We start from the raw sequence: 11,848 nt of genomic DNA, 5'->3' as shown, positions 1-11,848 counted from the left end.
CTATTCAACTAGGCTTCTCTGATTCCTATCCATTCATTCATCCAAAAATACAGAGCATGCACTTTGTGCCAGGCACTGGGCCAGGTGCTAGGGAATACAGTGGTGCCAGCAAGATAGTCAATCTCTCTGCCTACCTGCTAGAAGGGGGATAAATATGGTAATCCTATGTGTAAACAAATAAATGGTATGGTCTGAGGGAGTGACAAGTGCTATTAAGACATTAAGACAAAATAGGGGAAATGGTCTCAGGGTGTGACATTTGAGCAGATCCAACCACACAAAGATCTAGGGGAACAGTGTCAAGCAGAGGCAACAGCAAGTGCAAAGCTTTGAGCCTAGAGTAAGTTTGGTATGTTCAAGGAACAGGAAGAAGGCCTGTGTAGCTTCAGGGCCCAAAGTCTGAGATGAGTTGAAGGAGCAGGGATTCTAGGTAGATCCTGAAAGGCTTTGTAAACCATGGAGAGGAGTTTGTTTGTTTTTCTTAAATGAAATGTGGAGCCTTTGAAAGGATGATTTATACTTTTATTTATTTTATTTTTAGGCCATGTGGCATGTGGGATCTTAGTTCCCGACCAGGGATTGAACCCACACCCCCTGCATTGGGAGCACGGAGTCTTAACCACTGGACCGCCAGGGAAGTTCCTGACTTATACTTTTAAAAGATCACTCTAGCTAGTAGACTTTCAGGGGGCCAAGAGTGGAAGCAGAGTGAGCAGTTGGGAGCCTACTGAATTCCAGGAGCGAGAGGATGGTTGCTTGGACTGAGAAGGTGGCAGTGGACATGGAGAAAAGTGCATGGATCTAGGATACTTTGGGGAATAAAGAAAAGTACTTTGAAGGAAAGAAACCCAGTGGTCAGTAGGACAAAGGGCAGGTACCTCACCCAGTGAAGGGTGTTGTGTCTAAGTGAGACCTGAGAGTTAAGTGAGAATGTGCAGGTTTCAGAGGTAACTGGAGTGGGAGGGAAAGAGCCTCTGGCTAGAGGGCTAGCACATGTTCAGAGTTCTGTAGAGGAAGGTGGTTAAGGGCTCATGCATTTGGCACCTGAGGGCAGAGCATTGAACTAGACTTTCAGGTACACATTGGGGTGTGCATGGGGAGGCCTTGAAGAGGCCTGGATCAGGGAGGTCCTTGGAAGCTAGGTAAGGAGTCTGGACTTCATTTTGAGAGTAGTGGGGAGCTGTCCAGGGTGTGCTAAACCAGGGAGTAGTTTGATCATATTTGCTGACTCAGCCACACTGTGCTAGGGGTGAGGTGAAGGGTGGGGAGAGAGGGGCCTAGGCTGACTTGTAAACACCGATTGTTTTGACGCCCAGCATCTGAACACCCCTCCCCTTTGGGAGGAAACCTATAAAATGCAGAGGCAGGCCCTGCTTTCCACTAGGGAAATCAGAGAGGAGGCAGAATTTCCTCTCTAAGGTCCCTGGTACCTGGAGCGTTTCCAATGTTTGCAAGCAGGTCTTTGAAATCCAAAGCAAGTGATTAACATAAGACATCAGAGGACCATTTAGGGTTCATTATGGTGGCAGTGGAAGAAGAGGGGGAGGTGGTCGAGCCAGGCCCTTCCTGGGGTAGGGAAATTCAGCAAGCACCCAAGAGCATCCAATCAGTTCCTTGTCTGCCTAAGTTACCCAGAATCAGCTTCATTGTTTAGAGCCAAGTATCCTGAGTAAGACAGGTGGGAGGCCCTTTTAATAGGAATCACTGGAGAGAGGAATGATGCACTGTGCTGGGGCAGTGGCCAGTGGGTGCAGACAAGTGGCCAGGTTGAGAGCTATCACAGAGCTCGAATGAATAAGACTTGGTGATTGATATGGGGTGAGGAGGGGATGGTATCACACACAACTCTTGGGTTCTGACTCTTCAACCCGTTCTCTAGCTATGACCAAAGTGATCCTTTTTAAAAGGGAAGTCTGCCACCATTCGTCTGACATATGCACTTCTAGGGTTTATCCTACAAATATAATTGCACTCAAGCAAAATAAGAAATGAATGTTCAAGGTTGTTCACTGCAGCATTGTCCAAAAACACCAAATGTACTAATTGTCCTTAATAGGGACTAGTTAAGTAAAATTTGGTCCTTTCCTGTACAGGAATACTATGTAGCTTTAAAAAAAAAAACTGTCGGGGTGCTCTTCATGTACTGATATAAACAATCTCCAAGATATATTGTTAAATAAAAAAAGTGGGACTTCCCTGGTGGTCCAGTGGCTAAGACTCCATGCTCCCAATGCAGGGGGCCTGGGTTCAATCCCTGGTCAGGGAACTAGATCCCGCATGCCTCAACTAAAAGATCGTGCATGCCGCAACTAAGACCTGGCACAGCCAAATAAATAAATTAAATAAATATTTTATAAATCTTAAAAAAATTGAAAAAAGCAAAGTACAGAACAGTGGGTAGGGTTTGCTAGTAGTTGTATACAAAAGGTCAGGATAGGCTAGGTTATGCTGCAGTAACAAACAATCCCCAAATTTCAGTGACTTAAAGCAACAAAAGTTAACTTCTCAGGTACACCTTGTGTCCAGTGCAGGTTGTTGGGAAGTTGGGAGGCTCCACTAGGAGTAGTCACTCAGGGACCCAGGACACTAGAGACTCCCTGTCAATCTGCGCTTCTGCAATGTCAGGCAGTAAAAGGAAATGTGGGGAATCATATGATGGCCCTTAAAGCTTGCATCTGAAAGTGACACAAGTCACTTCTGCTCACATTTCATTGGTTAAGGCAACCACATGGCCACAACTAAGTTGAGAAGGGTGTGGAGGTCCGACACTACTGTGGGAGATTGTATTTTCCAAAGATGAATGTAGCAATACACTCCCATCCCACAGGCATTTCTGCAGTGTGACCTTGCCACCCACACAGCAAGAGGTGGGCTCTCATTTCCCTGTCCTTACTTCTGGCCTGGCTTTAGTGACTCTTGTCATCAGTAGAATATGGTGGAAGTGATACACATGAGATCTGAGGCCAGGTCACAAAAGGCCATGGAGCCTGGGTTTCTTGCAATGCTTGTTCTCTCAGGATGTTCCTTCAGGCTCATCAGCTGTGCTGTGATGTGATAAGCCCACACTGAATAGATTGTTCATGTGTAGATTGGTCATTGCTCTGCTATGGTTGACAGTTCCAGCTGAGCCCAGCCTTCCAGTTGTCCCACCTAGAGCACAAGACAGTTGAGCAAAGAAGCCCCTGGGTGATTCCAGCTCCCGGGCATTCCCATCGGCCCCAGCTGAGGCCCCTGGCATTGTGGTGCAGACAGCCATCCCTGCTGTGTCCTGTCTGAATTCCCAACCCGCAAAATCCATCAGCCTAATAAGTTGGTGTTTTATGCCACTAAGTTGTGAGTGGTTTGCTACAGAGAAATAGATTCTGGAATAACGACTGTACGCCTGGAAGGAGAATAGAATTGGAAATATTTAGTGAACAACACTAACTCCTACAGATGAATCTGCTTCTGTACGCATGGACCCCCCTCTGGAAGGCCACATGAGGTATGGGAACATTGGTTGCCTATAGGAAGGGGGAGTTAAGTGGCTGGGGACAGGGCTGGAGGGGGGCTTTTCATCTTATACCCTTTGTTTCGGTTTTTTGTTTTGTTTTGTTTTTTTAAATGATTTGTATTTATTTATTTATTTTTATTTTTGGCTGTGTCAGGTCTTTGTTGTAGCATGCGGGATCTTTTTTCTGTTGTGGTGCGTGGGCTTCTCTCTAGTTGTGGCGTGCGGGCTCCAGGGCAGGTGGGCTCTTTAGTTGTGGCGCGCGTGCTCTCTAGTTGAGGTGCAAGGGCTCAGTAGCCCCGCAGCATGTGGGATCTTAGTTCCCTGACCAGGGATCGAACCCGCGTCCCCTGCATTGGCAGGCAGATTCTTTACCATTGGACCACCAGGGAAGTCCCCTTATAGGCTTTTGGAACTTTAATCTTGTATCATGTGACTCTATTGCTTATTTTAGAAACAATCAACCAGGTCCTGTCACTCTCCTGCTCAGAACCCCCCGGTGGCTTCCTGGGGTGGGCAGCCTCAGATGACCCCAATGATCCCTCCTCCTGATATTCACCCCCTGATGTGATCCCCTTTCCTCAAGCATGGATTGGACCTAATGACTTACTTCTAGTGAAAAGAATGCAGCCAAAGTGTTGAAATGTCACTTCATAGATCAGGTTACTAAAAGGCTGTGGCTTCTGTTTTAGGTGCCTTCTCACCCCCTTGCTGGCTCACCCTCAAGGGAGTTGCTCTATGCAGAGGCCTACATGGCCAGAACTGAGGTCTCTGGCCAACAGTCAAGAAGGACCTGAGGCCAACAGCCTTGTGAATGAACTTGGAAGTGGACCTTACCCCAGTCGCACTATCTTTGAAGTGAAATAAAATGAGGTATGCCTGTAAATGTTTGTAGTTTAAGCCGCTAAATTTGGGAGCAATTTGTCATCTCCTATTAGCTGTAGTAGATAATTAACTTCCCATTACACTTAAAAATAAAACCCAAACTCTTCCCCTTGGCCTACCAGGGCCCAACTCGATCTGGGCCTGTGTAGCTCTCCAACAGTATTTCATACACCTCTCCCTCTTGTCACACTGTGGAGCTGCACTGTCCAGTACAGTAGCCACTGGCCACGTGTGGCTATTTAAATTAAAATTAAATAAAATGAAAATTCAGTTCCTCAGTCATACTAGCCACTTTTCAAGTGCTTAATAGCCACATGTGACTAATGGCTACTGTATTGGAAAACACAGGTAGAGAATATTTCCATCATTGCCGAAGTTCTGACAGGCAGCACTGGTCTGGAGGAAGGAGTGGCTTCCATTTGTACAAATGTTCCATGGTGGTGGCCTGAATGACTGGGATAAAAATGGTGCCACTGACTGAGAGGAATGAAGGATGATGGGCTGGGTACCTTCTGACCCCCTAAACTTGTCTTTGAATAGGCAGTTCTGCCACCTCTTGAAATGTACGCCCCCAAGTCTCTGCTACAGAGGAGTGGGGTCTGTGTGTGTCTGTGGATCCAGGAACCTGTGAGCAGGAACTTGATGGTTTCTCCCTTCTCATCCCACAGACTGACACCCCAGGTATGGAAAGACAGAAACCAGGGTGAGGAGATGGTGCCTTTCTGCTCTGATCCAAAGCAGTTGATGGAAGGGACCCAGATGTTCAGGGGGAACTGCGCACGCATGTAGAAATTGCTGAGGTGGGGGGGTGTCCACATGGGAAAGTTTCTTTGTAAACTCCTATAGACTGAGCCCCAACCATATGCCAGGCTCTGCCCTTTCACATGCATTCCCATTCAAGCATCTCTACAAGCCTGCCAGATGGTGTGACTGCCATCCCCTCCCTAAAGAGGCGTGGCCTCTTTAGGTTCAGAAAAACTTAGCCCCTGACCCATGGTCACACCAGGGGTTGGTAGTGATTTGAGGTTTTGGTAGTGATTTGAGGTTCAAGACGGGATTTGAAGGTTTCCTGATTGAAGTTCGTTGCTGTTTTTTTCCCTCCAGTCCCTGCTTCTAAGGTCATTGTTTTCCTATTCTTTAAGCTACTGACTTACAGAGCTGATCACTAGCGGTTTTGTTTTGTTTTAGGAACTTCCTCGTAACGATGCATGAATTCTTGCTTGCATCAGTTAAGACTTTTGGTTGCAACTAAAACCGGCTTAAGTAAAAAACCAGAATTTATTGGTTTAAGTAACTGAAAAGTATAGGTGGTGGTTCTGATTTCAAGTGTCATTGCATCCCAGGTCTCAAATGGTGTCACTCAAAATTTGTCTTTCCCATATTCTGACTTGGCTTTTAAAGTGTTGTGTTTATTCTCAGGCAGTTTCTGAGATGCTAAACACGGCTGCCAGCAGCTTCAAGGTCACTTCCTACCAACATGGCAACTTCTATAGAAAGAGAAAGGCTCTATCTTGATTCCAGCAAAAATCCTTGGGTTGCCTCTCATTGGTTTGATTTGGGTCAGGTGTTCATTTTGAACCAGTCACTGAGGACAGAAAGAGGCAGGTTTTTTTTTTTTCATTGTGAAAAAGTCTCTTTATTTTAAGAAAAAAATTTAGTTAACAAAAAATTTAACAAGTTTCATTTAGCAAAATACACCCAAAAGGAAATCACAATACAAAGAAAGTTTTAAGTCAAGTCCTCACCAATTCCTACAGTATTAGTAATGTGTTTCAATTTCCAAAACTAACTCTTAAAAAGCTTAAACTTAACCTAAAAGATTTTAAATGAAAATAAACTAGAATAACAAATATGAGAAATGTTCCTCTTTGAATAAGGGATCTAGCACCCTGAGTTTTCCTAAAGAGGCAGTGTTCTAATTGACCAGGTCTGGATCACATGCCCACTCCACCCTCAGCTGAGGGATGGGGTAATCTTTCTTATATCCACTTGATGGAAGGGGGAATGGGCCCCTCCCCAAAGGAACATTGAGGGCTCTTACTAGATAAAGGGAGAATGAATGCTAAAGAAGGGAAATGACAGATGTCCACCAGAGGTTCTCAAATTATGTTCCGCCACTGTATATACCTTTAATTTTACGGAAGTCAAAGAAAGAGGCAGTGGGAATGGAGAGAAGTGGAGGGAATTGAGAAATATGTGGGCAGTGTAATGAACAGAACTTGGAGGCTGGTTAGACTTGAGGGATAAGGGAGAGTGAAAGGCCTTGGCTGCAAGCAACAGAAAATGGCTCTAGCTACTTAAACAAAAGGGAATTTACTTTATGGGAATGCCCTCAGCGGTTCATAGCATCGACTAGACGGAACAGGCTTGGAAATAAGAAGGAATTAAGGGCCACTAGAGGATAAGGAAGCAGGAATTACAGCAGACACTTTGGTTGTTTACCTAATATCCACTCCCCTTCCTCTTTTGCAGAGTCCCAATTCTGTTTCTGTGGCTACTTTACCTCACAGCCTGACTTGGCTCCAGGGTTGATTGGCCTAAGACAGGAGATCCCCTTACCCTTGCCAGAGATTGGTTTAGGAGTGTCTGGTAACCCAGTTGTGGCCATTGAGCCATGAGGGGAGGTCTTCTTGGGATTTTGGGGGGAGGAAGGTTTCCTCATTTCTAAGAAAGATCTACTGGAAGGGAAGGTTCCTCTTCACTGGAGTTTAGACGTGATTCTTGGAGCTGTGGCAGCCATCTTGTGACCATGAGGGAATCAGCCTGAAAGTATACACACTGAGGACCATAGTAAACAAAAAGAAGAAGGAACATGGGTTCTTGATGACATTGTTAAACCACTGAAAGCACTGTTCCTGGAGCCCCTCCACTCTAGATCTCTTATGATATGAAATGATGCATTTGAATTTCCTTGCTACTTAAGCTTGGCTTTTGGAAGGCATCCTGACTTATGCCATGTAGCAGGGACAATCTGGTCGGGGCACAGTTGGTGCAATGGCAGACTTCCAACCCCAGCTCTTTTCACCATCCTTGGGTGGCCTGTTCAGGATTCAGAGTCCTGGGAGAGAGTGCCCATTGGCCACGTTTAGGCCCCTCTGACTATGTTAATATAGGGAGAGGGTGATCTGGTCCATTAGGCTTCCAGAGTGGGAGGTGATCACTAGAAATTTCCCTTCCCCCACACAATGGGGGAGGGGTGACCCCAAATAGAAACTGGGAGACTAGAGGAAGAGGAAGGGGGAATAGATGTTGAACATCCAAATACCCATGAATGTCCATCTCCAGTCCCAACAGACTGGATGCCTCATCTCACATTCCCTACAAAGCACCCTGTGCTCATCACATTCTTCATTTGACATGCTACATTCAGGTTTCTGTGAAGTTGTAGTACTCACTCTGCCTGGAAGCTGTTCTCTCCCTTTCCCACCTACAAAGCCCTATTCATTGTGAAGACCTGTTTAAAAGGCCCCTTCCAGGCTTCCCTGGTGGCGCAGTGGTTAAGAATATGCCTGCCAGTGCAGGGGACACGGGTTCAAGCCCTGGTCTGGGAAGATCCCACATGCCGTGGAGCAAATAAGCCCATGCACCACAACTACTGAGCCTGTGCTCTAGAGCCCGCGAGCCACAACTACTGAAGCCCATGCACCTAGAGCCCGTGCTCCACAACAAGTGAAGCTGCCACAATGAGAAGCCTGCGCACCGCAATGAAGAGTAGCCCCGCTAACCACAACTAGAGAAAGACCACGCGCAGCAACGAAGACCCAACGCGGCCCAAAATAAATATAAATAAAATAAATTAAAAGGCCCCTTCCATTTGGAGGGAGAGCTGGCTTCTCATCAGGAGGAAGGAGCCAATGTGGGAGCAGCTCTGGGCCATGGACTGTATTCAAGAACTGCAATCAAGAACTGACAAAGGGGGCTTCCCTGGTGGTGCAGTGGTTGAGAATCCGCCTGCCAATGCAGGGGATGCAGGTTCAAGCCCTGGTCTGGGAAGATCCCACATGCCGCGGAGCAACTAGGCCCATGCACCACAGCTACTGAGCCTGTGCTCTGGAGCCCGCGAGCCACAACTACTGAGCCCGCAAGTCACAACTACTGAAGCCCGTGCACCTAGAGCCCCTGCTCCACAACAAGAGAAGCCACCACAACAAGAAGCCCATGCGGGCTTCCCTGGTGGCGCAGTAGTTGAGAGTCTGCCTGCCAATACAGGGGACACGGGTTCAAGCCCTGGTCTGGGAGGATCCCACATGCCGCGGAGCAACTGGGCCCGTGAGCCACAGCTACTGAGCCTGTGCGTCTGGAGCCTGTGCTCCGCAACGAGAGGCCACGACAATGAGAGGCCCCCGCACTGCGATGAAGAGTGGCCCCTGCTTGCCACAAGTAGAGAAAGCCCTCTCACAGAAACGAAGACCCAACACAGCCAAAAATAAATAAATAAATTAAAAAAAAAAAAAAAAGAAGCCCATGCACCATAACGAAGAGTAACCCCCACTCACCGCAACTAGAGAAAGCCCATGCGCAGCAACAAAGACCTAACGCAGCCAAAGATAAATGAATAAATTTAAAAATGCTATATAAAAAAAAAAGAACTGACGAAGACGCTTTCATTTTAATGATCTCATCTATACAGCTCACAGTTTCAGTTTCATCACAGTCTTTTTTTTAATATTTATTTATTTATTTGGCTGCACTGGGTCTTAGTTGTGGCACACAGGATCTTCATTGCAGCGTGTGGGATCTTTTTTTTTTTTTTAAGTTGCAGCATGCAGGATCTTTTAGTTGTGGCATGTGGGATCTAGTTCCCCGACCAGGGATCGAACCTGGGCCCCCTGCACTGGGAGTGTGGAGTCTTAACCACTGGACCACCAGGGAGGTCCCTTACCATGGCCCTCATCATAGTCTTAGTAGCTGTCTCATCAACTTTTTTTGTTTAATCCGTTTTTTAATTTTTTTTTTTTTTTTTTTTTGGTACGTGGGCCTCTCACTTTTGTGGCCTCTCCCGTTGCAGAGCACAGGATCTGGATGTGCAGGCTCAGCAGCCATGGCTCACGGGCCTAGCCGCTCCGCGGCATGTGGGATCTTCCTGGACGGGGCACGAACCCGTGTCCCCTGCATTGGCAGGCGGACTCTCAACCACTGCGCCACCAGGGAAGCCCAAATCAGTTTTTAAATTTAAAAAATTTTCTTTTTAGCTGTGTCAGTTCTTAGTGATGGCATGCGGGATATTTCCTCGCAGCGAGCAGGCTCTCTGTTGCAGTGTGAAGGCTTCTCTCTAGTGGTGGCGTGTGGGTTTTCACTCCCTAGTTGTGGCATGCAGGCTACAGGGTGTGTGGGCTCTGTAATTTGCAGCACGCAGGCTCTCTAGTTGAGGCGCGCGAGCTTCAGTTGTTGTGGCGCACGGGCTTAGTTGCCCCGCGGCATGTGGGATCTTAGTTCCCCGACCAGGGGTCGAACCAGTGCCCCCTGCATTGCAAGGCGGATTCTTTACCACTGGACCACCAGGGAAGTCCCAATAGCTGTCACATCAACTTTTGAAAACAATTGTTGAAGTGGTGCCTCTACTCCTGCCGACCTGTTGCTGTGTTTCTGTTCCAGGAAGTCTTCCATGGCCTACCTTTCTTCCAGCAGAATTAAGGAATCGCTGCATTCTGTCTTCACTTCATTTCCCACAAATTACTTTGTATCAGTCAGGACTTCTTTGAAAGCGATGGAAGTCCATTCAAATTGGTTTTAATTGGTGAATGTAACTGAGAATTCTTGAGGGTATCTCTAGTTTTAGGATCCAGGTTCGCAAATAAAAGAATCAGTAATCAATTTATCTGTATTAGTTATCAAATGCTGGGTAACAAATCATCCTAAAATTTATGGCCTAAAACAACAAAAATCAATTAGGATTTTCTCAAATTCAGAGGTTCAAGAATTCAGGAGCAGCTTAGCGGGATGGTCTGGCTTGAGGTCTCTAATGAGGTTGCAGGCCAGATGGTCGGGCCTGCAGTATCCATATCAAAAGTGGTTCATTCACATGGCTGTACAGTTGGTGCTGGCTGTTGGCAGGAGGCTTTACTTTCTTCCCTCATGGGCCTCTCTGCAGGGCTGCTTAAGTGTCCTCACAGCGTGGCAGCTGGCCTCCCCCGGAGTGAGTGATCCATGAGACCAAGGCAAAAATTGCAATGCCTTTTATGATCTGGGCTTGGAAGTCAAACACAATCATTTCTGCTGTATTCTATTGGACACACAGAACAGCTCTGAATCAGTTTTAGAAGAGACTATTCAAGGTCATGAATCCCAGGAGGTGAGGATCAATGGGGACCATCTAGGAGGTTGCCTCCTACAGCATTCCTCCATCCTTCCTTCCCTGTTTGCTCTGCTATTCCTATATGTGTGCTTCATTCTCAGGCAGGCCTTCCCCAGGCAGTGACAGAGATGGCCATCAACATCTCCAGGCTTGCATTCTTAGGGACCCCAGTGGGAAGAAAGTACCTTTATACTTTATACTTTATAAAAGTTCTGGTGAAAGTCCCAAGGCTGACTCTGATTGGCCAAACTTGCGTATAGCTTATCCCTGAACCAATCACTGTGGTCTAGAGATACCATGCTCTGATTGGCCAGACCTAGGCCACACCCCCAGCACTAGAACTGAGGGTAGAGTGGGCAGCACTAGAGACTCATGGAGCGGATGAAGGAGGAGTGGTTCCCAAAGGAAAAATCAGGGTGTCCTTACTGAACCAAGGAGGATGGTTGTTGGGCAGGAAAAATAATACATGCCCAACCTATCTCCCTCCTTTGTACTCCAGTTGCATATTTTAGCACCCCTTGGTTTAGTATTTTTAGTATTTTTTCCATGGGATAATTTACTTTCTTTGTAGGTAGAACTCTAAGATGGCCCCCAAGTTCCCTGGTGTAAACATACCTTCTCCCAGTCATTTAATCAAACACTAATCTAGATGCTTCTGTAGAAGAATGCTGCAAATGTAAGTAAGGTCCCAAATCAGTTGACCTTAAGACAGGGAGATGCTCCTTAGTGGGCCTGACCTAATCAGATGCGCCCTTAAAAGTGACAGGGTTCTTCCTGGCAAAAGAAATTCAAAGGGTAAGAGAGTCAACGTGGGGGAGATTCTCTGTTGTTGGCTTGGAAGATCGAAGGGTCTCTATGGCAAGAAATGCAGGTAGCTTCTAGCAGCTGAGGGCAGCCCCTGGCTTGCAAAGAAAAAGGGACCTCAGTCCTACAAACACAAGGAACTGAATTCTGCCAATGACCTGAATGACCTTGGAAGGGAATTTCCCCCAGAGCCTCCAGAAAACTTAGCCTTGATCTCAGTTTTGTGAGACCCTGAGCAGAAAACTGAGTCACGCAGTGCTGGACTTCTGACCCACAGATTTACGAAGTAATTAATGGGTATTATTTTAAGCTGCAAAGTTTGTGGTTAATTTTAGGCAGCAATAGAAAATGAACATACTTCTCCATGGACTCTA

This window comes from Grampus griseus, assembly GCF_964374135.1.
Source record: "Grampus griseus genome assembly, chromosome: 3".
Taxonomy (NCBI): domain Eukaryota; kingdom Metazoa; phylum Chordata; class Mammalia; order Artiodactyla; family Delphinidae; genus Grampus; species Grampus griseus.
Note: the sequence above shows the minus strand (reverse complement) of the source record.